Genomic DNA, 25,183 nt, shown 5'->3' with positions numbered 1-25,183 from the left:
CACTAAATTTGGAAGCAAGGGTGCTGAGTTCAAAATGTGACTAAATTCAAAATCAGCTATAACAATGGTCAAGTGGCAGGGTTTTTTCATCTGTAAAGTGAGGGGCTAGGACTAAGTCATCTGTCTCTTCCAACTCTGATTCTTTGAATAAAATCTTTATAACATTAATGAATACTCATGTCTATTAGCCTCAAGCAGTATATAGGAACAACTGTCAAGATTATATTTTAGTAAGCAGTCTGTCACTTTAAGATGGCCAAGGTCAGTCAAGATCAGGGCAAGTAAAAGAAGAAATGCTATAAAGAAATAAAAAGATGGATGTTGTTACTGAAAAATGCCAAGAGACCAAAATAACTTTATCTGTTATCTAGCATAATACAACTTGAAAAATTAGGTATTTATGACCAAATGATAGGGTATTAGCAAGAGAATAAAGAAAATGGAAATACAATAAGAGGTTTTGTTAAAGACAATGAAGACAAAAATAATATATTGACATAATTGTAGCACATATGGTACCCCCAAAGGCTTGGTTCTTGGGGGTGGGGTTCTAAAATCCCATTTTTTTCAAATGTTTTTCAAGGTATCAAATTTTGCTACTATATGAATATTTTTTATGAAAATGCAACAAAAGGGATTTCCCTCCACCCCCCAATTGGTGAATGACAATTAGTTCCATATTTTAAAACACTTTATTTCAACAGTTTCCTGTTACTGTACAAAGGTTTCCCTATAAGCTGTGACAGTAAAGGCTTCCCATACCCACACCAAATGGAACATTACTAAACAAACTTTCAGAAAGATTAATTGAGGTTATTCTAACATTGCTCTTTCCAGATGTTATCTAAGAGGCAGTGGAACTTGTTATTCTAATTACCTGCCAGAATTAATAACAAACTTCAATAAAATTCCACGTAAAAGATTTATAAAAACGAGCAAAAAAGAAACCTTCCTAGCTGCCTTTTGTTTGTTTCTCTAATAGAAAAAAAACTTATCCAAATTTGTAAAGCTATACTATAATATATGATCTTATATTTTAGAACTGGTAGAGTTTTTGGCATTTATTTAGTCTAAACTCTTCATTTTGTGGTACAAAGAGAAAAAGTGTTACATAAGCAAATAAGAGCCTAAGAAAGAATTCAAACAAAATCCTTGGACACCAATCCAGAACTCTTTATACAAAACAATGTTGCAAGTCAAATAAAATATCCACTCTCTAAATTTAAACGTTTTTGGAGAAAATATTCAAAGACATTCACTGAATATGTTAAACGCTGCCCTGACATCTACCACAAAAAAAAAAAATTTCCCCCAACTTTCCTTCTTCCTCTCTAAAATTATGAATTTCAATTATTCCTTAAGAAGGCAGTATAACATGAGAGAAAAAGCACTGGTTCTAGGAATCAAGAGGATGCGACTTCTATTTCTCCCTCTAACATTACCTGTTACTCTGGACAATTTATGCAGCCTCTATTTCCACATTTGTTAGTGTAATGCGAATGTAAATTTTAAAGATCTTCCCTGCCCCTAGGCTAAAGTGCACCAGAAGCCTGGGGAGGGAGGCTTGTTTTTCAGTAGATACTTTTTGATTGGCCAGTGGGTCAAAAAGGTTGTTACATTCTCTGAGCCAGGAGAAGGCTATATAAGCACTGATGTGTAGCTTTGTTTTGGGACTCACTTTGAGAAGTGTTCTGTGATTTGATCTGAATTCTGGGAAGCCGTTGTTGAGAGTCCCCCGGCTTTGAAAAACCCAGAATGTGGAAACCCAGATGTTGACTGGGTATGGATGTAATGGTTGGACAGTTTGGAAATCTGTCTACTTGATGTTTCTGTCTTGATAATTATGCCTGTATACTTTGAGGTTCAGGGTACTGACCTTTTCTCCTGAACAAGGTAAACGATATATGTCTGACTGATTAAAGTAAGCTTGTTAACCCATTTTGAGTTGCTTTCCTTTAACAAAGCAGATCCAAGAACCTGTGGTAGCTGCAAACCCTGAGGACAGTTGGGGTGCTTGCTGCTACAGTTAGTCAACAAAAATTTAAACATTTATCTATGAAACAGGCACTGTGCTAAGCACAGGGAAACAAAAGAAGGCAAAAACATGGGCCCTGACCTTAAAGAACCTACATTCTTTTTTTATTATTATTAATGTTTGTTTACTTTTAGTTTACAACATTCAATTCCACAATTTCTTGAGTTTCACATTCTATCCCCATCCCCCCTTACCCCCCTCCCCCTTCATAGCTGCATAAAGTCAAATATAGGATCTGTAAATACTTTCACATTATACATTAGTTAGGTTATAAAGATGGATTGTATCAGATGGAATGAAAAATGGTAAAGAGGAAATAAAATCAAACAAAAAAAGGAAAAAGATCAGGTAGTTTGCTTCAATCTGGATACAAACTCAGTTCTTTCTAGTTCTTTATCTGGATGTAGACATCTCTCTCCATCATGAGTCTTTTGGGATTGACTTATATCAATGCATTGCTGAAAAGTCTATCAAAGTTGGTCATCATACATATGTTGTGTCTATAATTGTGTACAAATTTCTCCTAGTTCTACTCTTCTTACTCAACATCAGTTTGTATAAGCCTCTCCAGGTAAATATGAAGTCCATCTGCTCCTCGTTTCTTATAGCACAATAGTATTCCATAACATGCATATACCACAACTTGTTCAACCATTCCCCAATTGATGGGCACTCCCTTAATTTCCAATTCTTTGCTACCACAAAAAGAGCTGCTATAAATATTTTTGCACATATGAGTCTATCTCCCATTTCTATGATCTCTTTGGGATATAACCTTATAAGTGGTATTGCTGGGTCAAAGGGTATGAAATTATTTATAGCCCTTTGGGCATAATTCCAGATTGCTCTCCAGAAATGTTGGATCAGTTCACAACTCCACCAGCAATGCATTAGTGTTCCAATTTGCTCACAACCTCTCCAGCATTTGTCATTTTCCTGTTTTGTCATCTTAGCCAATCTGACTGGTGAGATGTGGTACCTCAGAGTTGTTCTGATTTGCATTTCTCTAATCTATAGATTTAGGGCATTTCTTCATGTGCTTATAGATATCTTTAAATTCTTTCTTTGAAAACTGCCAGTTCATATCCTTTGACCATTTATCAATTGGGGAATGACTTGCATTCTTATAGATTTGACTCAATTCTCTGTATATTTTAGAAATGAGTCCTTTATCAGAGACATAAGTTGTAAAAATTCTTTCCCAATTTCCCACCTCCCTCTTAATCTTGGTTACATTGGCTTTGTTTGTACAGAAGTTTTTCAATTTAATGTAATCAAAATTATCCATTTTGCATTTTATAATGCTCTCTAATTCTTGTTTAGTCATAAAGTCTTTCCCTCTCCACAAATCTGACAGGTAAACTATTCCTTGTTTTCCGAGACTACTTACATTATCAACATTTATACCTAGATCATGCACCCATTTAGACCTGATTTTGGTATATGATGTTGGATAATGGTCTATGCCCAGTTTCTGCCATACTATATTCCAGTTTTCCCAGCAGTTTTTGTCAAATAGTGAGAAGAACTTATATTCTAATCAAGGGAGACAACATATAAGTAATTACATACATACCAGACATATTACAGTATAAACCAAGGGAAGAAACTTGTAAAGGAACACGGAGGGAGAAAAGACCTCCTACAGAAGGTGAGATTCAAGATAAGGAAGACAAGGAAGCCAAGAATCAGAATGCAGAGAGATGGGAGATGGGATCATGTGAAGAAGAGAGAGGAGACCAAAGTAGAAGTATCACAGAGTATGAGGAAAATGTGAAAAAGACTGGTAACAAATGTTAAAGAATGTTAAGGGGCCCCTGAACTTGTCTTTTTGAGTGGCCATATTTTCCAGAAACACTGGAGCCAGAGTATGCAGGAGGCCCTGAATGCATCAAGGATGAAGCACCCACCTTCCCACCAGTTGAAATAATCGGTTGTTTGTATCCCAAACTGGATTCCTGGGAAGTGTCCTTGGAAGCCAAGACAGGTGCCAGTCAGCTTAGGCTTAGAAACTGTGCATCTGGGACCCTTATTGAGAAGCAGATCATCCAAGCTTCATAGCCTAACTAACTTTCCCAAGGGAAAGGAATGTGGCTTTTGTTGTGGTCTTGCTCCTCCCCTTCAGGGGGGGTTTTGTCCTTTTCCTGCCTGCCCTAACCGCATCTTCCCCGCTCCCCATGCCACACCCTTATCATAAATATACAAACTTCTGTATGGATTGTGAACTCTTTGGCTTCTACATACTCCCTCATTTCTCTTGTAACAAGCTTGCTTGTTTTCACATAAGTTTTATGAAGTTGTGAATCCCTGTTGACACATATGAAAGAGACAGATTGTGATGGGCTTTACATGCCAAACAGATAACTTTATATTTGGTCCTGGGGTTAATACTGGAGAATTTATTAAGGGTGTGACATGCTCATTTCTGCACTTTAGGAAAAACACTTGGGCAGTTGAGTAAAGGAATGTTTGGAATTAGGAGAGATTAGTGAGGTCAATTAGAAGACCAACTGGAGAAAGGCAGCAAAGTCCTATAAAAGAGTAACTGTGTAACTCAAAAGAAGATACATGAGACATTGGAAGGTAAAAATGACAAGGCTGTGCAACAGTTTGACTATATTCGGTAAAAGCAAGTGGAGAGTTGAGGCCTGCCACTGAGGTTTTGAGTCTAGATGACTGGGAAGACAGTGGTTGATGACTCAGACAGTAATAGGAAAGTTGGGAAGAGGGGAAGTTTTGAGGATTGGATTAGGTAGTCTTGGATTAGAAAGTTTCTTCCTGCTCTAGGTCCCTAGGAAGATTTCTTATAAACCTGAGCAGCACAGTGATATGTTTAACAGAACTAGATTTGACATCAGAGGATCTGGGTTCAAAAATCTTAATTCTGTCATAACTATCTTTGTGACCTTGACCAAGATACTTAATCATAAAATAAACAGGCTAAACTAGGTGAATTTAAAAATCTCTTCCAGCTCTAAATATATAATCCTGTGGGATCAATGACTAATATTGATATTTATTCCATACTGTTTTCACCACAAGTGTGGTACTGGTACAGTTGTGTTTGCTGACGATTTGTCTCATGGCACTTGAACTGTGTGGACAAATCAATAGTATATTTTCGGGGGGGCCAGGTAGCACAGCGAGTAAGAGCACCGGCTCCAGTGTTGAGAAGACCTGGAGATTGAATCCCAGGCTCAGACACTTAGCACCCACCCAGAAACACCTGGCCCTGTAACCTTGAGCAAGTTACTTAACCCCAATTGCTTAGGGGCGGCCAGGTGGCTCATCGAGTAAGAAGAGCACAGGCTCCAGTGTTGGGATCGACCTGGAGATCGAATCCTGGGCTCAGACACTCAACTCAGTACCACACCCAGAAATAACTGGCCGTGTAACCTTGAGCAAGTTACTTAACCCTGATTGCTTAAAAAAATAAAAAATAAAAAAAAATTAGTATATTTTCACAAACTTCTCACATCAAATTAAAAATGGAGCATGAATTTGAATTTCAGCTTATGTACTTTTATCATCATCAACTCTGTACAGTATAAGGGCAATATCCTAGAGATTCATTTGAAAATGCAGGAAAATAGCTACAATGATATTCACTTAGATGCACAGTTGGCAGGGATCTCAGAGGCCATTTAGTCCAAAACCACATCATTTTATACATGAAGAATCACAAATTATTAAAAATATACTTAAAAACTAAAAAAAAAAACATAACACAAAATAATAAAAACTAAAATAAGATAAAATGTTTACAGACATGGCAGCAGGATGCTGTACAAACAAGTAGATGGGCACCTAAAACCAACGAAAATTACAGATGCGATCACTCATGCTATAAATGACCTATAAAATCTCCTTCCACTGATATAGGTCAGCAATTTCTTTATACCTTAGTGTTACAGAGAGCTGCTTGGAACACTGAGAGGTTAAGTGTCTACGGTCATAGAGTCAATATATTTTAGAAGCAAGATGTGAAAACAGATATTCTTAACTCACAGCTATTCTATCCATCATTCTGTGTCTCATTTCTCGTATTTTAAACAGGAAGAGAAAAACATTAAGGAAATACTGGGGCAACGGAATTACATCACTGATGTTGGTGAATTTCCCTGACTACAAATAAAGCTTCCTTAATTTATATAAGATTCACAGCTCATAATAATAAAACTTTATTGCATAACACCTCTTATTGGATTTCATTAGAATACTATTTCCAAATTTTGGATCCTTATAACTTAGGAACTTTTAAATAAATGCAAGTCGTACAAGAACTTGGAAAATTAAGGCTTTAAAGAAAAGACTTAGGAAAAGAAATAAGATTATTTAAATAGGTGAGAAAAAAAAGACCTCAAAGAGAATTTTGACACATGGGACACATGCTCTCCCCCAAATCTGATTTACTGTATAACATTCTAAGTGCAAGAATATAATTTTATTTCATTATATTGTTAGACTGATATTTATGGTTTTAATAAATCAACACACTTACCACAGCACTACTATTACTTCTAAAAGTTATTTCTTAAACAGAAAATATCTACAGAATGTTCGATGCTAAGTAAAGTTATCTCATCTATGTAGGCCTTAGTTTCTTCATCTGTAAAATGAGGAGACTGGAACAGGTAGATGGTCTATGTTACTCACAAATGCTATGACCCAGACTGGCTCAGAAAACTACTACTAACTAGGCTTTTTGTACTAGCAAAGAGCTGGAAACAAAATGAATGTTCATAGATTGAGGAATCTCTAAAGAAATTGTGGTACATGATTATAATTGAATATGACTGAGCCATAAGAAACCACAAATATGAAGACTACAGGGAACCATGAAAAAACTTATATGAACACTGATATAAAGTAAAATAGGTGAAACCAGGAAAGCAATATGTACTATTATAACAGAGATGGAGTAATAATGAAAAATGAAATTAAAAGAGCTCTTTCTTCATTGTAAAGCCTCTTGGTATAGAACACTAAATTTACTGTCAGATTAAATTGAAGTGCAGGTTAGATTTGCACATCTGCCTTTTTTCCTTTAGTTTTTATTCTCTGTTAAAAGGGATGGCTCTGGATAGGGAAAAAGAGAAGGATATATTCAGAAATGAAGACCATAAAAAATAAGAGCTATTTCTTAAACTACTGCTAAACATAATGTTCTTTCATACAAGAGTATTTGAGTATTTAGGATGAAATAAAATCATGGAAAGGATAAGGTAGCCTTGAACAGGCAAAAGGCAATGGCCGTGAAGCCAAAGGACCATGGTTCAAATCCTGCCTTTTGTCACTTCCCACCTGTGTAATCCTAAACAAGTCATTAAGCTTTGGGGCCCTCAAAGCCATCAGAATCTAAATCTATTAACCTATGAAATATTTTATTTTTGTCATGATTATCTTACTTTTTAAATTATAATATACCTATAATGTTGAGGCAGTATGACAAAGAGGGCAGAATACTAAGCTGGGAGTTAGTAAGACTTAAGATTCAAATTCCACTTCTAACTCACAACCAGACCCCCAGCAAGTCACATAACCTCAATGTGCTTCAGGCAGTTCCCTAGGATTTCATAACTACTAAATCACTGCCAAATTGTGATCTGTTAGTGGAGGGAGTTCTGAAGAGCACAGAACTCTTCCATATTTCTAATACCAAAATGGCAATTAAAACTTTAAAACCTAATATCTTGCTGTTAAGAGGCTCCAAAACAACCTTACAATGAAATAAAAATTTTCTTTATAAAAACCATCAGACTACTCTAAAAGACTACCTTCTAATACTCATCAGTTGTGCTGATTTTTTCTCTTTCTTTTTTTGTTGTTATTTTTAAAAAGAACTATGGGGGGTGGCTCTCTGGAAAGAGGATGGGAAGGATACCGGGGATAACTATAGTGATGTAAAAAAACAAAAGATATCCATAAAAACTAGTTTTAAACATGATATTCTTCCTTCTCATCATACAATAGCAACATGTATTACTTTTCCTCTTTACTGCCTATATAGATTGGGGGGAAATATATTTTTAAACCCAAAGTAATTAAAATATAGTTTTTGAGAAATTGCATTTTGAGAAATAGAAATTCGTTATCACCTAAAGAAAAATGTATATTTTTCTTAAAATAGTAAACAATAAGCTAAATGGCACAGTGGATAAAGCATCAGAAAGACCCAAGTTCAAATCCTGCCTCAGACACTTACTAACTGTGTGACCCTGGGCAAATCACTTAACACAGTTTGCCTCAGATTCCTCCTTTGTAAAATGAGCTGGAGAAGGAAATGGCAAAACCACTCCAGTATCTTTGCCAAACAACAACAACAAATGGGTCACAAATAGTCGTACATGACTGAAACAGTTGAACAACAAATAAACAATAAGCAAAAGTCACCGTGACAAATATATAACCTAAATGAGTCTATTAAAATGTCACATTTCTATAGTGGTGAAGGTATCATTTAAATATTTAAAATACTCTACTTCTAATTTACTTTCCCTACCCCATGACCCATTTTTCCTTCAAGAATTGGAAAGACATAAGGTAAATTTAAAAATGAAATAAAGTTGAAGAAAAATAGTGTAGATTCCCTTTATTGGAAAAAAGATGGCTCACTCACTAGTACATTGCTTAAATGAGTTTCAAATACTCTTATAAATATTAACCTTGAATCTTTCTAGTTAGTTTGAACTTATTCAACTAAGAGGGGATTAAACCAGAAGAAGCAAGCCACAAATGGAAAACATCTGCTGATAATTTCTGAAGTTAATGTTTTCCATTGGTGGTAGATAGCTGCTATCACAATACTCTTTGTGGAAAATGTTCAAGTATTCATTTCTGAAAGACCAGATTGACTTAAGTGGAATTATTATCAAAAACCACTTATACCACATAGCAGTCTGCTAATGTTTAGAGAATTTAATTAGTAAGGCTTAAAGAATCCTCTGCTTAAAATTATAGTGAAAAAAAAATAAAATAAAACCACAAGCATGGTACATATGGAGGAGTGGTGGCCTAAAAGGAGTTTTAGTCCACGAAGTCACCAAACTCCTTCCTGGCCACCACTCCTCCATATATACTGCCTCTTCCATTAGAATTTAAACTCCTTGAGATCAGATCATCTCACTTCAGTATTTGTACTTGAGGCAGAGTACTTGACACATAATAAGAAATTAAATATCCTTCGTTCATTCAACAAGGAGACCAAAAGAAGCCAGAAGCTTTATGAACCATCAAACACTTGATAAGCCTGCCAAAGTCAACACTGTTTAGAATATAAACTCATTTACAAAAATTTACAGAGAATGAGGAAAATTAAAAGCAATACTGCCTCAGAAAATATTGAGAAATGGTGAAGGGGCAAAATCATTTATAGAAAGCTTGGCAAGAGATCCATTTAAACCAGACAATTCCCAGAGCATTTAAAGATTAAACTAGAAGGATAACAAATAAAAGATAGGAAAAGGGCAGCCCAAATTTCTACAACAAGCTCTTTTCTACATCAATAACAGTGAAGCCATCACATTTGAAATCTAACATCACAGACCCTGATGTACTACATGAGGAAGAAGAAATGAAACAGAGAAAACAAAGACAGGAAGAGTCGCTGAACCAGACAGTAAGACTGTGCAGGAGGCAAAACAATTCTGAGGGTAATTAGGGATAGGGAGAACCAGAAGAACAGAATGTACAGTCTGACTAGTGGAAAAGTGAATGAGAAGGAATGGTCAAAGAATCCTGATGGAAACTTGAGTATTGAAAAGTTAAGATAGTTTTTCAAAATACATTTATTTAAATCTAAATAGCTGCAGTAATCTAACTGGCTGCACTAGTATTTTAACATTAGTTTTATAACAAACCATTTAATTTTTTTCTGAAGGGGGAGGCAATCGGGGTTAAGTGACTTGTCCAGGGCCAAACAGCTAGTAAGTATTTGAGGCCACATTTGAACTCAGGTCCTCCTGACTCCAGGGCCACTGCTCTATCCACTGGCCCACCTAGGTGCCCCCAAATCATTTAATTTTTAGCCTTTTTTTGCTGGGGGTTTTTTTTTTTTTGCTTTTTGGAGGGCAATTGGGGTTAAGTGACTTGCCCGAAGTCACACAGCTAGTAAAATCATTTAATTTTAAAAAGATAATATAGTGTACATTTTTATTATCCGTGTTAAAGCCAAGGAAAAAAATATCTAAAATCATAATCCCAAAACTGGATCACAAAGCAAAATTGGGCTAAAATTTGTTTTTAAAAAACATGCCAGAACTTTAAAAATCCAAACATGTTAGATCCTTCAAAGCAGTCACCCTGTTAATGTATACTAATAATATGTCCATTTCTGAAAATAAGTACTGTAAGAACTCCAATTTCAGAAATGCCTTCAGAACTTGTGACACATTCTTTTGAATGTCCTTAATGAAGTGAACTATGAAAAAGAATGCTGAACAAATTTGCTTGGTTAAAAGGAATTTTGGGCCAAGGGGCCTGGAATAAAGCAATGAGAGTACAGAATACAGAAAAAACTTAAAGAAACTGGCTTACACAGAATATTATCAAGTAAGTATTTATTTAATGCCTACAAAGATCACCCTTAAAAAGATTTCCTGTTAGCCTCAATTAACTAAACCTTATCTTCAATGAACTTCGTAAAGTCTTTGCTATGAAAATAAAATAGAAATTAAAAAGATAAATCAAAAAAGTACACAAGCGTTAATTTGTTTTGTATGGAATGAGTATCCAAAAAAATTCAGGGAAGATATCAATGTGAGCTAAAGTGGTCAGGGGGAAACAGAACAGAAGAAGATTAAACCTCAGTCAGATTTTAAAGGATTTGAAGAAAGAGAACTAGCAGGGAGGAAAGGCAGGGAAGGGAGACACCTGGATAAACAAACACTATAGAAGGTAGTGATCCTTACAATAGCCTTGTGAAATATGCCTTATTATCTTCATTTTAGTAAAGATTAAAAAAAAAACTTCAGGCTGGGAGAGGGAAAGTGACTTGCTCATGGTCACACAACTAATAAGGTCTAGTAGGGCAGGATTTGAACTTGTCTTCTTTACCCAACTCTGTAACTCTATTCAAGTGACTTGATCCTGGGCCCTGGACCTTAACTAGCTCCAATTTTCAGCAAAGAAACTATAAGACAGATAGCTAGATTAGACAAACATAGACACGGACAAAGCTAGATTAGACAGATAGATTAGATTAATAGATCAGAGAAATCCAGACACATAACCTCCATGTCATAGATTCTAATAAATGTCACCTTTCAGAGAGTCAATATGGTGTAATGCAGGGGAGGGGAACTTGTGTTCTCCACATGTATCCTTCTAGTACCTTGGGAGCTTTCTGACTGAGTCCGGGTTCTATTGAACAAATCCTTTTATTAAGGGGACATGTTCTGTGAAGTTTGAATTCAGTCAAAGGGCCATCCTTGAGGACCTAGAGGGTCACACATATGGCCTTGAGGCCACAGGTTCCCCACCCCTGGAATGGATATCTAGTCAACTTTCTTAGCAAGAAGACTGGGATTCCAATCTTGCCTCAGATACACAGTGGCTGTGTATCCCTTGGCAGATAACCTCTTGGTGCCCCCTGCACTAGTGGAAGATGTATCCTCTTTTTGAGGGCACCCCTCAACCAAAGAATTCAAAAGCCTGGGCCAAAAGAAATCAACTTTTCAGTGAAAGCATCACATTTAGCATCAATGATTATGGTTCTAGGACTTAGAGGTAAAATAGATTTTTGTCTCATCTAAAAGAATAAGAACAAACTGGTATCCAGAAAAGGATAAATGACTTGCCATATGGCTATTCCCACAGGTAGTTAATAGGAGTCCAGAATTAAAACCAATTCAGTCCTATAAGCATTTATTAAACACTTACTATATGCACAATACTAAGTTATTTACAAAGACAAAAATGAAAAACAGTGCTTGCCCTCAAGGAACACATATTTTTACTGGAAGTGCTTCAGAGACTAATTAGCTTTATTTTAGTTCCTACTAAGACACTTTAGATACACAGTACAAGCGGAGTGTTCATGAAAACAAGTTTTACTCCGGGAATAAAGTACTTAAATGTCATCAACAATTATTTGGGGGGTTTGGGGGGAGGGGGGTGGGTAAGTGTGGATTGTAAGGGTAAGTTGAGAAGGAATTCCATTCTGTCCTCAAAATGAGAAGAAAGCACTTAGTATCCTTAATGGGCAGGATATGTTGGGGTTAGAGGAAAAAACATCTAATTGTAACTAAGCAGGAATGGCTGGAACAGACAATGATGTTGCCACTCTCAGGATAACCACTGAAGTTTCTTAGGGTGCCCCAGTTTTGGCATATCAATTTCAGATTTCATAATGACAAAAAACTATCCAGCCACCATTCTCCAAAGTACAATAGCAAATGGTATCCAAAAAGTACCTTAAAGAAGGCTAAACAAACTGAAAGCTAACAAAAAGGAGAAGAAAAGGACTGTCTCTATATATCACAGATAATTTTTAGCACCCTTCAGAATGCAAAGAATCTAGTTTAGTGACTCAGTCTGGTAAAACAATAACATCTATCAAGATAGAGACTTCCCAGATCCAAGAGGAAGAATGCCAAAGAGCCATGGAGGGATGTCTGAATTCTAGGTTTGGAGAAATTACTACTTTTAACACCCTGAACTTTTTTCATTTTCAAAGAGGTTTTCCTAACAACTACTTTGACAATCTCAGAATCATAAAATGTTAGCACTTGAAACTCTAGGTGTCCTAGGCACCAACATTAAGTATGAGGGCATGATTTTGTCTCCTGGCTGATCTCTAGCTGGCTCCATACTCCCTATAGAAAGCCATCACTCCTACTAATCCTTCCTCAGGAATTACCCCTGGAATCTCAATTGCATACTTCTCTCTGGGCCTGCCAGGAGGGTTGATGGGAATGAGGTCAATATTGAGCCAAGCTATGGTAATAAGGCCCAGGCTCCCGAGGAGAAGGGCTTCTCCCTCCCACCTGTAGCAGCAAGCACCCCAGCATCCCCAGGGTGTCTGCCAACACAGGTTCTTAGATCTGCTTTGTTAAAGGAAAGCAACTCAAAATGGGTTAACAAGCTTAACTTTAATCAGTCAAATATGTATCATTTACCTAGTTGGGGGGGGGGGGGAAAGGTCAGCACCCCAAACTTCAGAATATATAGACAGAATTATCAAGACAGAGAAACAGATCAAGTAGACAGATTTCCAAAACTGTCCAACCATTACATCCATACCAAATCAACATCTGGGTTTTTCAAAGCCGAGGGGGTCTCTCAACGACGGCTTCCCAGAATCCAGATCAAATCACAGAACACTTCTCAAAGTGAGCCCCCAAAACAAAGCTACACATCAGGGCTTATATAGCCTTCTCCTGGCTCAGAGAATGTAACAACCTTCTGGACCCACTGGCCAATCAAGAAGTATCTACTGAAAAACAAGCCTCCCACCTCAGGCTCCAGGTGCACTTTAGCCTAGGGGCAGGGAAGATCTTTAAAATTTACATTCCCATTACACCATCCCAACTACACTGATCTAGGGCAAACTATCCAGGGGACCCATATTATTATGTCTTTCACAATGGAGGCCCATCACAGTTTTCCTGATCACAAAGGGGTAGCTCTGTCTCTGTCCTCCAAAGAGCTTTATGTCCCAAGATCATCCTCCTGACACTGCCCTGTGTCCTGGAACTACCTTTCCTCCAGATCCCAAGTGAATTTATCCCAGGTCCTGGCACTCCTAAAGGAGGGAGGAGAAACAAGGGAGAAGGAACAGAACAAAACTAAATAAGAAAAATTAGCATTTACATAGCGCACCTACTATATTCCAGGCACTTTACAAATATTATGTCATTTGATCCTCACAGTAACCCTGCAAGGTAGGTGCTATTATTTTTCCCATTTTACAGCTGAGGAAACTGAGACAAAAAGAGGTTAAGTGATTTGTCCAAAGTCTTCCTGACTACAGGCCTAGATCTCTCTCTACTATGCCACCTAGCTGGAATGAGGAAACTGAGAACCAAAGAAGTATATCAATTTGTTCAAGGTCCTACAAATGTTCAATAGCAGGTTTCCCAGCTCCTAATGTTCACTCAACCTGAAATCAATTCAAATTGCAGCATGTCCACCTGAAGTCCTAACACAATCGTTTGTTTATCAGGTTCCAGATCTTTCATACCACAAGTTTCAGTCTATTTTACTGCTGAAACCATATCATATTTAGAGTAGGAACATTTCAAGATCTATTAATTTTTTTGAAGGTTCATTATAAATATATATCTACACACATACACATATATCCACAATACACACACATATATACACATGCTATATTTACCTTAGATGTTTCCCAAATTAGAATTTATTTAAAAGTCTGGTTCCCAAATGACACATAAAAGCTTTGCAGTCTACTACCCATGATATGATAGAACTAGTAGTTAAAAGTGGATTTTTAAAAATATTCACTTACAAATTAATGAACAGGTTGTGTTCCAAAAGTTCATGTGAAATCCTTTTATTTCAAACTAAGAAAATATTTTCCCATAAAAATAGTTCTAAATTGGCAGTTAGGTTTCTGAGTCAATCTATAACGCTCATTTAAGTCATAATTGTTCCTGCTATGTAATTTAAATATAGTAGGTTGGAATCTAATCATTATGTCTAACACCAACAAACAGTGCTCTCTATACAATAGTCCATTAATAATTGTTTATTAAATTGACCGATGTCTCTGTGAAAAAAAAAAAAAGCTGAGATTTTCCAAATATACACTACCCAGTGGAGGATCTGGTACTTTTCCACCTCTCATCAAAATAGTAGTTTAAAGTTCCAGTAGCCTCGAGCAAAGGCACCATAACAAGGATCCTAGACCTGGGCCTTCCTGCTTTTCCATCAACTGCCACCACTCATTTAAAAACTGGGAAGCAATCAGGGGGGAAATAACAAACAAGGAGCCTTATTTAAGAGCTCTCATAGCTGGCAAAAATATCTCACAATAAAGGTTATCCCTTGGAATCACTGGAACACATATGGAGGTAGAACTGATTATTTTTAGATGCTCTCCTTCCACATTTTCATATTCCTTTTCCAGAGCCCTTCCCAATTCTTCTATATACCTGCTTTTGGTCCTGAGGCTGGTACTCCTGACCTGTTCTCCTATTTCCTCCTTACTTTTCACTTCCAACTCCCATCCCCCAGTCCGGAACATAAACCCAGCTGGGTTGGAACAGAATTATGAAGCGAAGTAATAGAGAATAAAGGAGTAAAGGTAGGTTAGAGCCCAACTGAGGTGGACCTTAAAAACTAAGTAGGAGAATTTCTACTTTATGCTAAAGACAACAGAGAGCCACTAAAGCAGGAGACAGCAGGGGATGTGGATAGACCAGTGCCACAGCAAAAATTTGTGGGCAATTGTTGAGTAGAGATGGGAGAAACTGAAAATAGGCAGACCTGTTATGTCACTATCCTAACAGCCCAGTAAGATCACATTAGCTATGGGATTCCACTCCATTCCAACCTGCTTCTCAGTTTAGAGGGTGGGGCAATGTCAAAATGTCAAAGCTCCATTTAAGAAGAGAGCTCAGTTCAGACAGCTCCCCATTTCTCACCTTGCTGCACGACTTTCTCCTTTCCTCTCCTCTCTGCACTTGGGATATCAGGCCCTCACCTGAGGATGCTCTAACCAAAGAGGTGTAAATTTTGATGGCTGAAACCTGCCTTGATATCTTGGAGTTTAAAGACCATGCCTCAAACCGAATTCACTATGGCTCTAATGAATTGGTCAATAGGCGCTAGCCAAAGCTGCACTTAATGGTAATTTTTTGCCTCCCACCCCCACCCCACCAAGGCTTAGAGTGAATATAAATAGTAATTGTTTCTCTTTAGGTGAGAAATCCTGAGGATATTCCCTCCCAGTTTGATTTCTTTTTTTTTTTTTTATTAAAGGAGCCATCCTTTGGTCCACTTCTTAATCAGTCCTAATCACTCCCTTAGCTTAAAAAGGCCAAGGTGTCCCATTGTATCCTGAGTCTCCTCCAGTGGTCCTGATCTATATCTGCTCACTGGAACCAGATGGCTCTGGAGAAGAAAGTAAGGCTGGTGACTTTGCACAGGACTCCCTCACTTAAATCCAATTTGTTTGCAAGTCAGAGCATCATCTTTTTGATATCGTGGTACTCTTTGAAAATGGACAAAACACAACCACAACTACTTTGGGACTTCTCAGTTTACCACATGTATCTGGGTTGAGTACCTTCACCACCACTCCCTACCCCAAAACCTTTTGTGTTTTGTCTTTCTCTATTAGATTTTAAACTCCTTGAAGGCAGGGATTGCCCTTCTTTTATTTGTATCCCTGGCACTTAGCACAGAACCTGGAACATAATAAGCACTTAATAAATGTTTAATGACTATAGATATGCGTTACAGTAAAGATGATATAAATGGAGAGAAGAGAATAGATGTCAGAGGAGGATGAGGCATCAACAAGACTTGACAAATGACTGGAAAGTAAGGAAAGAAAAGAAGTAAAAATGATTGCAAGGTTAGAAACAAAAATAACAGAGAGTATAGCTGTGCCCTCAATAAGCAGCTGAAGATATGGTACTGGAGTTCATTCACAAGAGCATTTAAGAGTAATATAAAGATTTGGTAATCATCTGCAGAATGTTAACTGAAGCCATGAAACCTAATGGAATCACTAAGAGGAAGAAAAGAGGCCAAGTATGCCTATACTTAGAGGGTATAAGACAGATAATCCAGCCAAGAAAACTGAGACCTCAGACAAGTTTTTGTTGTTCAAAACATTTCAACTGTGTCTGGTGATTTGTGATGCCATTTGGGGTTTTCTTAGCAAAGATACTGGAGTGGTTTGCCATTTCCTTCTCCAGCTCATTTTACAGATGAGGAACTGAGGCAAACAGAGATTTGCCCAGGGTCACATAGCTGGTAAGTGTGAAGACAGATTTTAATTCAGGAAGATAAGTCTTCATGGCTGGCACTCTATCCACTGGGCCACCTAGCTGCCCTCATCAGACAGGTAGGAAAAGAATTAGGCAGTGACTTCTCACCTATTGAATTTGATGTCCTTTTATTAAATTCCTTTCAGCATACATTCATTTTAAAACGTTCATCCTCTTTGACCTTAATGGGCTTCTGACATAGTCAAGCCCGCCTACCTTCTAAATCCTCCCCTTTTTGCACTTCTCTAACACTGCTTTCTCCTAATTCAAGTAATGTTATAAAAGCCAAGAAAGGGGAGATCCAGAAGATAGGAGGGCTTGACTATGTCAGAATTAAGGTCAAAGAGGATGAAAATTTATAAATAAATATATGCTGAAAGTGATGGGGTACCTGGGTTCTAGGTCAATTTGTGGAACCAATTTGTAAAACCAGTCTGTGCAGTTGTAACTGCAATTTGTATTGTAAAATTGTAATCTGTGAAATCCCTTTCCCAGCCTCAGGTTCTGCCCCTTCCCCCTATCTGCACTTGGCCTAGGCAACACCTTGGGACTCCTTTGTTCTTACTTAATCTCTTCTTGTCTCCTCTGGTCTGGCCCACTGACCCAAATCTCATCTAAACTATCTATGCACTAAAGTCACAAATTACTATCAGTCAGCTCTAACCTTTATTTATGCACTGAGGTCCCTTCAGTCCAGTCAGCCCTGACAATGACAGCCCTACCCTTTAAAAGTAAAAGCATGTACCCCTCTCACTCGCAGGTCCCCTAAAGGCCTCTTGCCCACTTCTTATAGAAGAGTAACAATAAACTTCTACAACTCTCACTCCAATTAAGCCTGAGACCTTGAATTCTTTCCAGGCACTATTGTAGGTTTTCTGGTCTTAGATAAGATCAGAGTTCCTGCTGAACCCAGAGGGAGCTATCCCTCATCAACATGACAATGGAAATACTGAAGGAGGAGAAAGAGGACTCAACAATGACTCTGAAATTGCAAATCTAGGTGACTGAAAAGATGATGGTGCCTTCAAAAGAAATAGGGAGATGCAGAAGTAGGGCAGACTTAAGGTAGAAGATAACAAATTCTCTTATGGATGGGTTGAGTCTGAAGTATGTAAAGTACAGACAGTCTGAAATATCTAACAGAAGTTGATAATGCCAGATTGGCCCTCAAAATAGAGACTAAGCAAATTCCTTATCCTCTCAAGTTCAGTTTCCTCATTTGTAAAACGGGAACAATAGTGGTACTAATTCTACAGGTTTGTTGTGAGGATCAAATGAGGTAATATTTGTAAAGCACTTTGCAAACTTTAAAGTATCATAGAAATTTAAGACATCTATCAAGTCTCCCCTTAGTTTTATCGAAGTTAAACATTCCCAGTTCCTTCAAATGATCCTCATATGCCATGTGCTCAAGGCTCTTTCTTCATCATCCCAAATACCTTCTTCTGGATGCTTTCTTACCCCAAATATGGGACTATGGACACATTACTTCTAAAAGGTTGCCTCACTTTTTTTGCCCATTTGCTTCCCTCCCCTCCTTTCCCTTTCAGCCTTGTCCTTTCAGTTTTCAAGATTCCAGGCAAATACATTTATGGCCCATAAACTTCATACAGAATCAAATGGTCTGTGGATTAGAAGGAACTGAACGACTATAAAGATATTTAGTTAAGTCTATAAATGTAGCAGTACATACTACCACTCTACTGAGCTTAAGGAAGAAAAAAAAGTTAATGAAGTGGAACTATAAAAGAATGCAAACTTAAAAATAAAGAGAACAGGTCAAATAGAAATAGCAAGACTTCTCCCATGTCCTACCTACAAGTGACAAACAAAATTCAAAGGAAGAAGCTTCTGCTGATCCGAAGTTAAGGGTTGTTGCCTTAGTAGAAAGATCTCTGTAACACTCCTCTTTAAAAAGAGTGCAATACCCCCAGCAAAGACAGTAACTGAAGGTAGGAAAAATTCAAAGTCACTATTAGAAGGGAAAGTCCAGGTGGCCAGAGAAGACACTACACCCTGGGAAAAACCCAGCATTCAAGCTACCTACCTGGCCCATCCTGGCAATCACTGTCCAGCCAGAGCCCTGGGGAGCATCCAGAGCAGCAACCAAGTGAGCTGCTCCACCCAGCTCAGAAACAAACTGCATCATCCAGCCAAGGAACCAAACCCTGGGAGAAGCAAACCTAGCTGAACTGGTGATCCCTCAGAAACACTGCGCAAAAGCCAGGCCAGTTGAACAGAAGAGAGATTCATCCATCTTGGATACTACTCCTGCAACATGAGGACTATCCAGAGAAAAAGAACATCAAAGACCTGCAGCTTCAGATGTGAGTACTCTTGGCCATATGTGCCTCACTACCACTGTACTCGATATTTGTTCCCACTGTTTTCACTCCCATCCCCTGGACTCTGGGAATATGCCTGTTATAGGAAGGAAGGGAAGGAGCAAAGGAGGGAAGGAGCGAAGGAGGGAGAGAAGGAGGGAAAGAAGGAAGGAAGGGAAGGAGGGAGGGTGGGAAAATGGATCTCACCAGCCTATACTTTCATAAGCATTATTCTACCACATATTGCCTTTATTACACCAGCTGAATTGACAATATAAAAAAAATTAAATTTTGACAGCATTGTGGCAAAATAATGATTGTAAGCATTGTCACTATAGGATGGTGTAATCTCCTAAAGTTTACTATCTGGCAATATACAATAGAAGTCACTAAACTGATCAGACCCTCTGACCCAACAAGCCTTCTGCTAGGATTATATCACAAAAATAACCAAAGAAAGGAAAGGAAATGTGTATAAAGCCATTCATGGACGTTTTGCTTGTAGCTTTTAATAGCAAAAAACTAGAATCCATACGCCCAATGATAGGAGAGCAGCAGAATAATAGCATGTTAACCAAATGGGTATTATAGCATCATAAAGATGTATGATAAATATAACAACTAGAAAGGAATTGAGGTGATATATAGCAAAAACAGTAGGACAAAGAAAGAATATGAACACTGTCTACATGCACATTTTTTACAAAGATAACAGAACTTTCTTTACTAAGTGTATCCTATAATAATTCTATCAGCTGGGCCCTGATGACAGCTAAAAATAGATTTGGAATCGAAGAACCTGAGATTCAAATTCCAGACTTGTTACTTATTACCTATGTGACATTAGGCAATTTAACTTAACTTCTCTGACCCTTTTTCTTCATCTGTAAAATGACTTCTAAAATCCCTTTATACACTAAAATCTGGCTTCTGCCCCACCACTGGACTGAAACTGGTCTCTTCAACAAAATCAGTCACCTCTTCCTACTTAATAAATTCAAAAGCCCTAGTCTTCCTTTTCTTGACTTCTCTGTAATATTCAACACCACACCATGCATCATGAGGATTCTCCAGAGAGAAAGGACATCAAAGGCCCTGTGGTATTCAACAGAGAACTGATCACAGCTCTATGAACCTTTCTTCCACTGGTTTTCCACAGACTACACTGCTTTCTCTCCTCCACTGGATTAATTCCTAAAACTTTAAACGTGGGTAGTCAGCTGTATGGCACAGTGGATAGAACACCAGGCTTGGAGACGAAAGACTTGATCTTCCTGAGTTCAAATCAGGTCTCAGATCTTTATTGACCCTGGGCAAGTCACTTAATTGAGTGTGACTCAGTTTCTTCATCTGGAAAACGAGTGGCAAATCACTCTAGTATCTTTGCCAAGAAAACCTCAAATGGGTTCAAGATGAGCTGGACATGACTGAAAAAGACTGAACAAACAAAAAAAATGTGAGTATAAACCAAGGCTCAATGCTCAACCATCTGACTTCAAACTCTACACTTTAGATGAAGTCATCTATTATGATGACTTCAAATACCATACTATACAGAATCACAAATCCTTAGAACTGGGAAGGACTAAAAGATTCATGATGGAAAATGCTATCAACATTCAGAAAAAAGAACCATGGAGTCTGAATGCAGATCAAAGCACACCATTTTCTCTCTTTTTTTGTTTATTCTTTCTCATGGTTTTTCCCTTTTGTTCTAATTCTTCTTTACAACATGACTAATGTGGAAATACATTTAATAGCCAATATACGTGTAATAGCCAATATCAGATTGCACACGGTCTTGGAGAGGTAAGAGCAGAGGGAGGGAGAGAAAATATAGAACTCAAAAATCTTATATAAGTGAAAGTTAAAAACGAAAAAACAAGCCAATAAAATAAAATTATTTTTTAAAAAATAATTGGAAAGGACTTCTGAAAGAATCTAATTAAACTTATAACTGAAGTAGAATTCTCAGTTGTGACAACTACCAACAAGTCTCCATTTATAGATGAGTACAGCAGAATCTAAGCTGTAAAAACCTTCCCTCAACTGTTATCAGCTGAAACAGAACATTCCCTTTGTGCACAATATTTAGGTAGTTGTTCTCTTTTCATCAAGCCAAAATCTATGTCTCTCCAACTTCTCAATTCTTTTCCTAGCTTGCCATAGGGGGTCAAACAGATCAATTCTAATCCTCCTTCTACTAGATAATTCTTCAATTACCATAAGAGAACTGGTTGAAGGAGGGGATCTAGAAGATCCCTTCCAGCCCTAAAGTGATGATTTTTTTGGTCACCTAGTAAATCTTCATTTCTTTGAGTTAATCATCCTTCAACCAATTCTTCTCTGACCTGATCTCCAGTCTGATTCACTATCCCAGTTCCACTCTGGACACAATCCAGTTTTTCAGTGTTTTTCCTAAAATGTCAAATATGACAGATACTTCAGTCTGACCAGGGCAGACTATATATCTCTCAATCTAACTATTAGGCTCTTCAATGTAGCTTAAGATGACACTGGCTTTTTTTTTTTTTGGTTTTTTTTTTTGGCTTCCAAGTCAGAATGCTAACTCATACTGAACTTGTATTCTACTAAAACATTCAAATATTTTTTTCAAATAAACTGTTGCCTACCTGTCCTGACCATAATTCCCCTATCCTATACCTGTAAAGATGATTTTTAAAAAATAAGTCAAAGATTTTACTTGTATCACTATAAAATGTCATCATATTATATTCAGCTCATCACTCTAATATATCAAGATCTTTTTACATCCTATGTCTGTGGTTCAATGTACTGCCTATCCCTCCTAACATTGTATCATTTGTAAATCTGGCAATCATACTAGGTAAACCTTCAACTAAGCCATTGATAAAAATTATAAAAGCAGAGGGGAAAATAAAGAGCCCTGGTCACTCCCCTGGAAAACTCCCTTCCAAGTTGATCTGCAGTCATTAATGACTATTCTATATAACCAGTCAAACAACTGCTTTTGAATTTTCCTATTTATAGTATCTTCTAGCCCAGATCTTTTTATCTTGAACATGAGGATGGCATGAGAAATTATGAAATCCTTTACTAAAATTGAGAATATGCTATGTCTATGGAATTCCCCAATCAATCAATAACATTAATTCAGTAATCCTGTTAAAAGAGAAATGAGGTTAGTCTGGTATAACTTGTTCTTGATAAAGCTCTGCAGCTACTATAGGATCAAGGGGCTTATACTGCTTACCATTTCCTTTGCTCAATGTTCCCCAACCATCCCTTTAGAATCTAGAATTGTATCAAACTCAAAGTCAAATTCACTGATATATGAAAGCAGACTCTATTTTCCTTCCCCTTTTGAAAATCAGAATACATGGACCAGCCAGGATAGCACAGTGGAAATGAGTAGTGCAGACTGGCTCCCTCACAGAGCTGTTAAGTCTGTCACTCTGATCTGGAGGGAATGGGGAGTATGCAGACCTTGATTCCATCAGTCACCAGTCATGTAAGGAACAGGATTTCTGCACAGTAGTTACTTCAATCTCCAGAGAAGGATCTGAGACTCAACTCCCAAGAAAGGAGGAGGACCTCAGCAAGCTCAAATCCTGGGAGGCTGAAAATTATACTTAAATTTATATGTAGGTCATATATCCATTTAGAACTGATCTTGGTATCCAGTGTGAGGTAATGGTCTGAAGTTTAGACCTAGGTCCTTAGGTGTGGCCTCTGGGCCAAGAGCAAATTTTACTCTACAAATCCTTTTATTAAGGGGATTTGTTCTGTAAAGTTTGGATTCAGTCAAAGGGTTACACTTGAAGACCTAAGCGTCACGTGGCCCAGAAACCGAAGGTTCCCCAACCCTAACTTCTGCCTGACAGTTGTCCAATTTTCTGAATAGTTTTTATCAAATAGTCCGGATCATGGGGGCGGCCAGGTAGCACAGCGAGTAAGAGCACCTGCTCCAGTGTTGAGAAGACCTGGAGATCAAATCCTGGGCTCAGACACTTAGCACCCACCCAGAAACACCTGGCCGTGTAACCTTGAGCAAGTTACTTAACCCTGATTGCTTAAAAAAATAAAAATAACTAATTGGGGCGGCCAGGTGGCTCAGCGAGTAAGAGCACCGACTCCAGTGTCGGGATGACCTGGATCAAATCTGGGCTCAGATACTCAGCACCATACCCAGAAATAATAACTGGCCGTGTAACCTTGAGCAAGTTACTTAACCCCAATTGCTTTAAAAAAAAAAAATAGTCCGGATCACAGTAGCTGGAGTCTTGGAGGTTTTGAACCCCAAACTATTGGATTCATTTGCTTCTATACTATCTATCTAACCCTAATTCCACTGATTAACCTCTTTATACATATCTTTTCTCTAGCCCAGGAACATACCATTATATTCATGTACAAACGGTTTAACTATTCCTCAATTATTGTACAACTTTTCCCCTAATTCTTTGCTACCATTAAAAGGCTCAAAAAAAAGTGTTCATATAATTATTTTTCCATTTTTTTTCTTTTTGCCTTTTGAAGGGCAATTGGGATCAAGCAACTTGCCCAAGGTTACACGGCTAGTTTTTTTGTGTTAAGTGTCTGAGGCCAGAACTGAACTCAGGTCCTCCCAGACTCAGGGGCTGGCACTTTTACTCACTGCGCCACCTAGCTGCCCACAATTATTTTTCTTGGCTATAATGGAAGACTTTTCTTTGTGTCTTTGACTTCCTTGGAGTGTATTACTATCAGTAACAAGTCAAAAAGTATGGACATTTTACTTAAACTTTTAGCATAATTCCCAATGCCTTCCAGAATGACTGGACCAATTCACAGCTTCATCAACAGTGTCTGTCTTTTAAAACTTACCCAAGAGGGTTCATCTGATGTCACAATAAGTGACAGCTCTTAAGTAACCTATGCATTTCAACAGATTAAATCACTAAATAACAAGATTTCAAAGTTCATTTAGTTCAACTCATACCTAAACAATAATTCACTATCCAATATACTTTGGTGATCTTTTGGGGTTTTTGTCTTTGTATTCCTACTGCAGTGAATTATACATGCCAAGCACTTAATGAAATGCTTACTAATTGATCAATCATGTAATATTTGCATGAACACCTCCAGCAAAATGGTATCCACTACCTCCTGAGGTATTTCAGTCTATTAATAATACTAACTGCTGGAAAAGTCTTTCTGACCTTAAGTCTAAATCTGATATCAAGCCTAAATTTGCCTACAAGTTCAACCCACAGACCTTAGTTCCTTGCCAAGTCTAGAATGCCAAACCTAATCTCTCTTCGATGTCCTTCAAATAGTTATCTAAGTATCATGTTCCACTTAACTCCTCTTTCTTTTCTTCTCAAGCTAAAATCGGAAGCTTTGTACTATACTGGTTGCCCTCCTTCCCCAAACCAAACACTCTAAGAAACCACCACTTCCCTACTTATAGACACCATGTCTCTCCTATGGCAATCATAAACTCTAATGCAAGATTAAACTATAATATCGCAATGATGACTCATTGAGTTTGCAGTCCACTAATCCTCTCAGATTTTTTTCTCAACAGCTGTTTTCTGTACCCATAACCTCCACCTTGTATTTGTGAAGTTGTATACTGTGTGAATGGCGAATACTCTAATTCCAGTGCCATAAAAGGGTGTAATTTTCTTGCACAAGCACTTCAGGTGAGGCAGGTTTAAAATGAATACATCCCCTACAGAATCCAATTCAACTAATCCGAAAGTGTTTATAAGCTTCCAACTAAATGTGAAATCCATGCAACCAAATATAAGCAAGAAAATCTGCTCTAGACTCTAAGAACATAACGACAAAATTGTAAAACAGTCCTGCCCTCATATAACTTACAACTTCAA

At 37.7% G+C, this 25,183-nt stretch overlaps 1 protein-coding gene across 2 annotated transcripts in view; it reads right to left on the bottom strand.

Annotated features, from left to right (window-relative positions):
- The window catches only part of LCLAT1 (lysocardiolipin acyltransferase 1), a 156,627-nt gene that overhangs the window by 130,471 nt on the left and 973 nt on the right, over positions 1-25,183 (bottom strand). The window lies entirely within an intron of this gene.

This window comes from Petaurus breviceps, unplaced genomic scaffold, assembly GCF_028583685.1.
Source record: "Petaurus breviceps papuanus isolate PSGF00001 unplaced genomic scaffold, PetGlider_PUasm1.0 90845, whole genome shotgun sequence".
In the NCBI taxonomy this organism is placed as follows: domain Eukaryota; kingdom Metazoa; phylum Chordata; class Mammalia; order Diprotodontia; family Petauridae; genus Petaurus; species Petaurus breviceps.
Note: the sequence above shows the minus strand (reverse complement) of the source record. Positions and strands in the feature narration are given on the sequence as shown.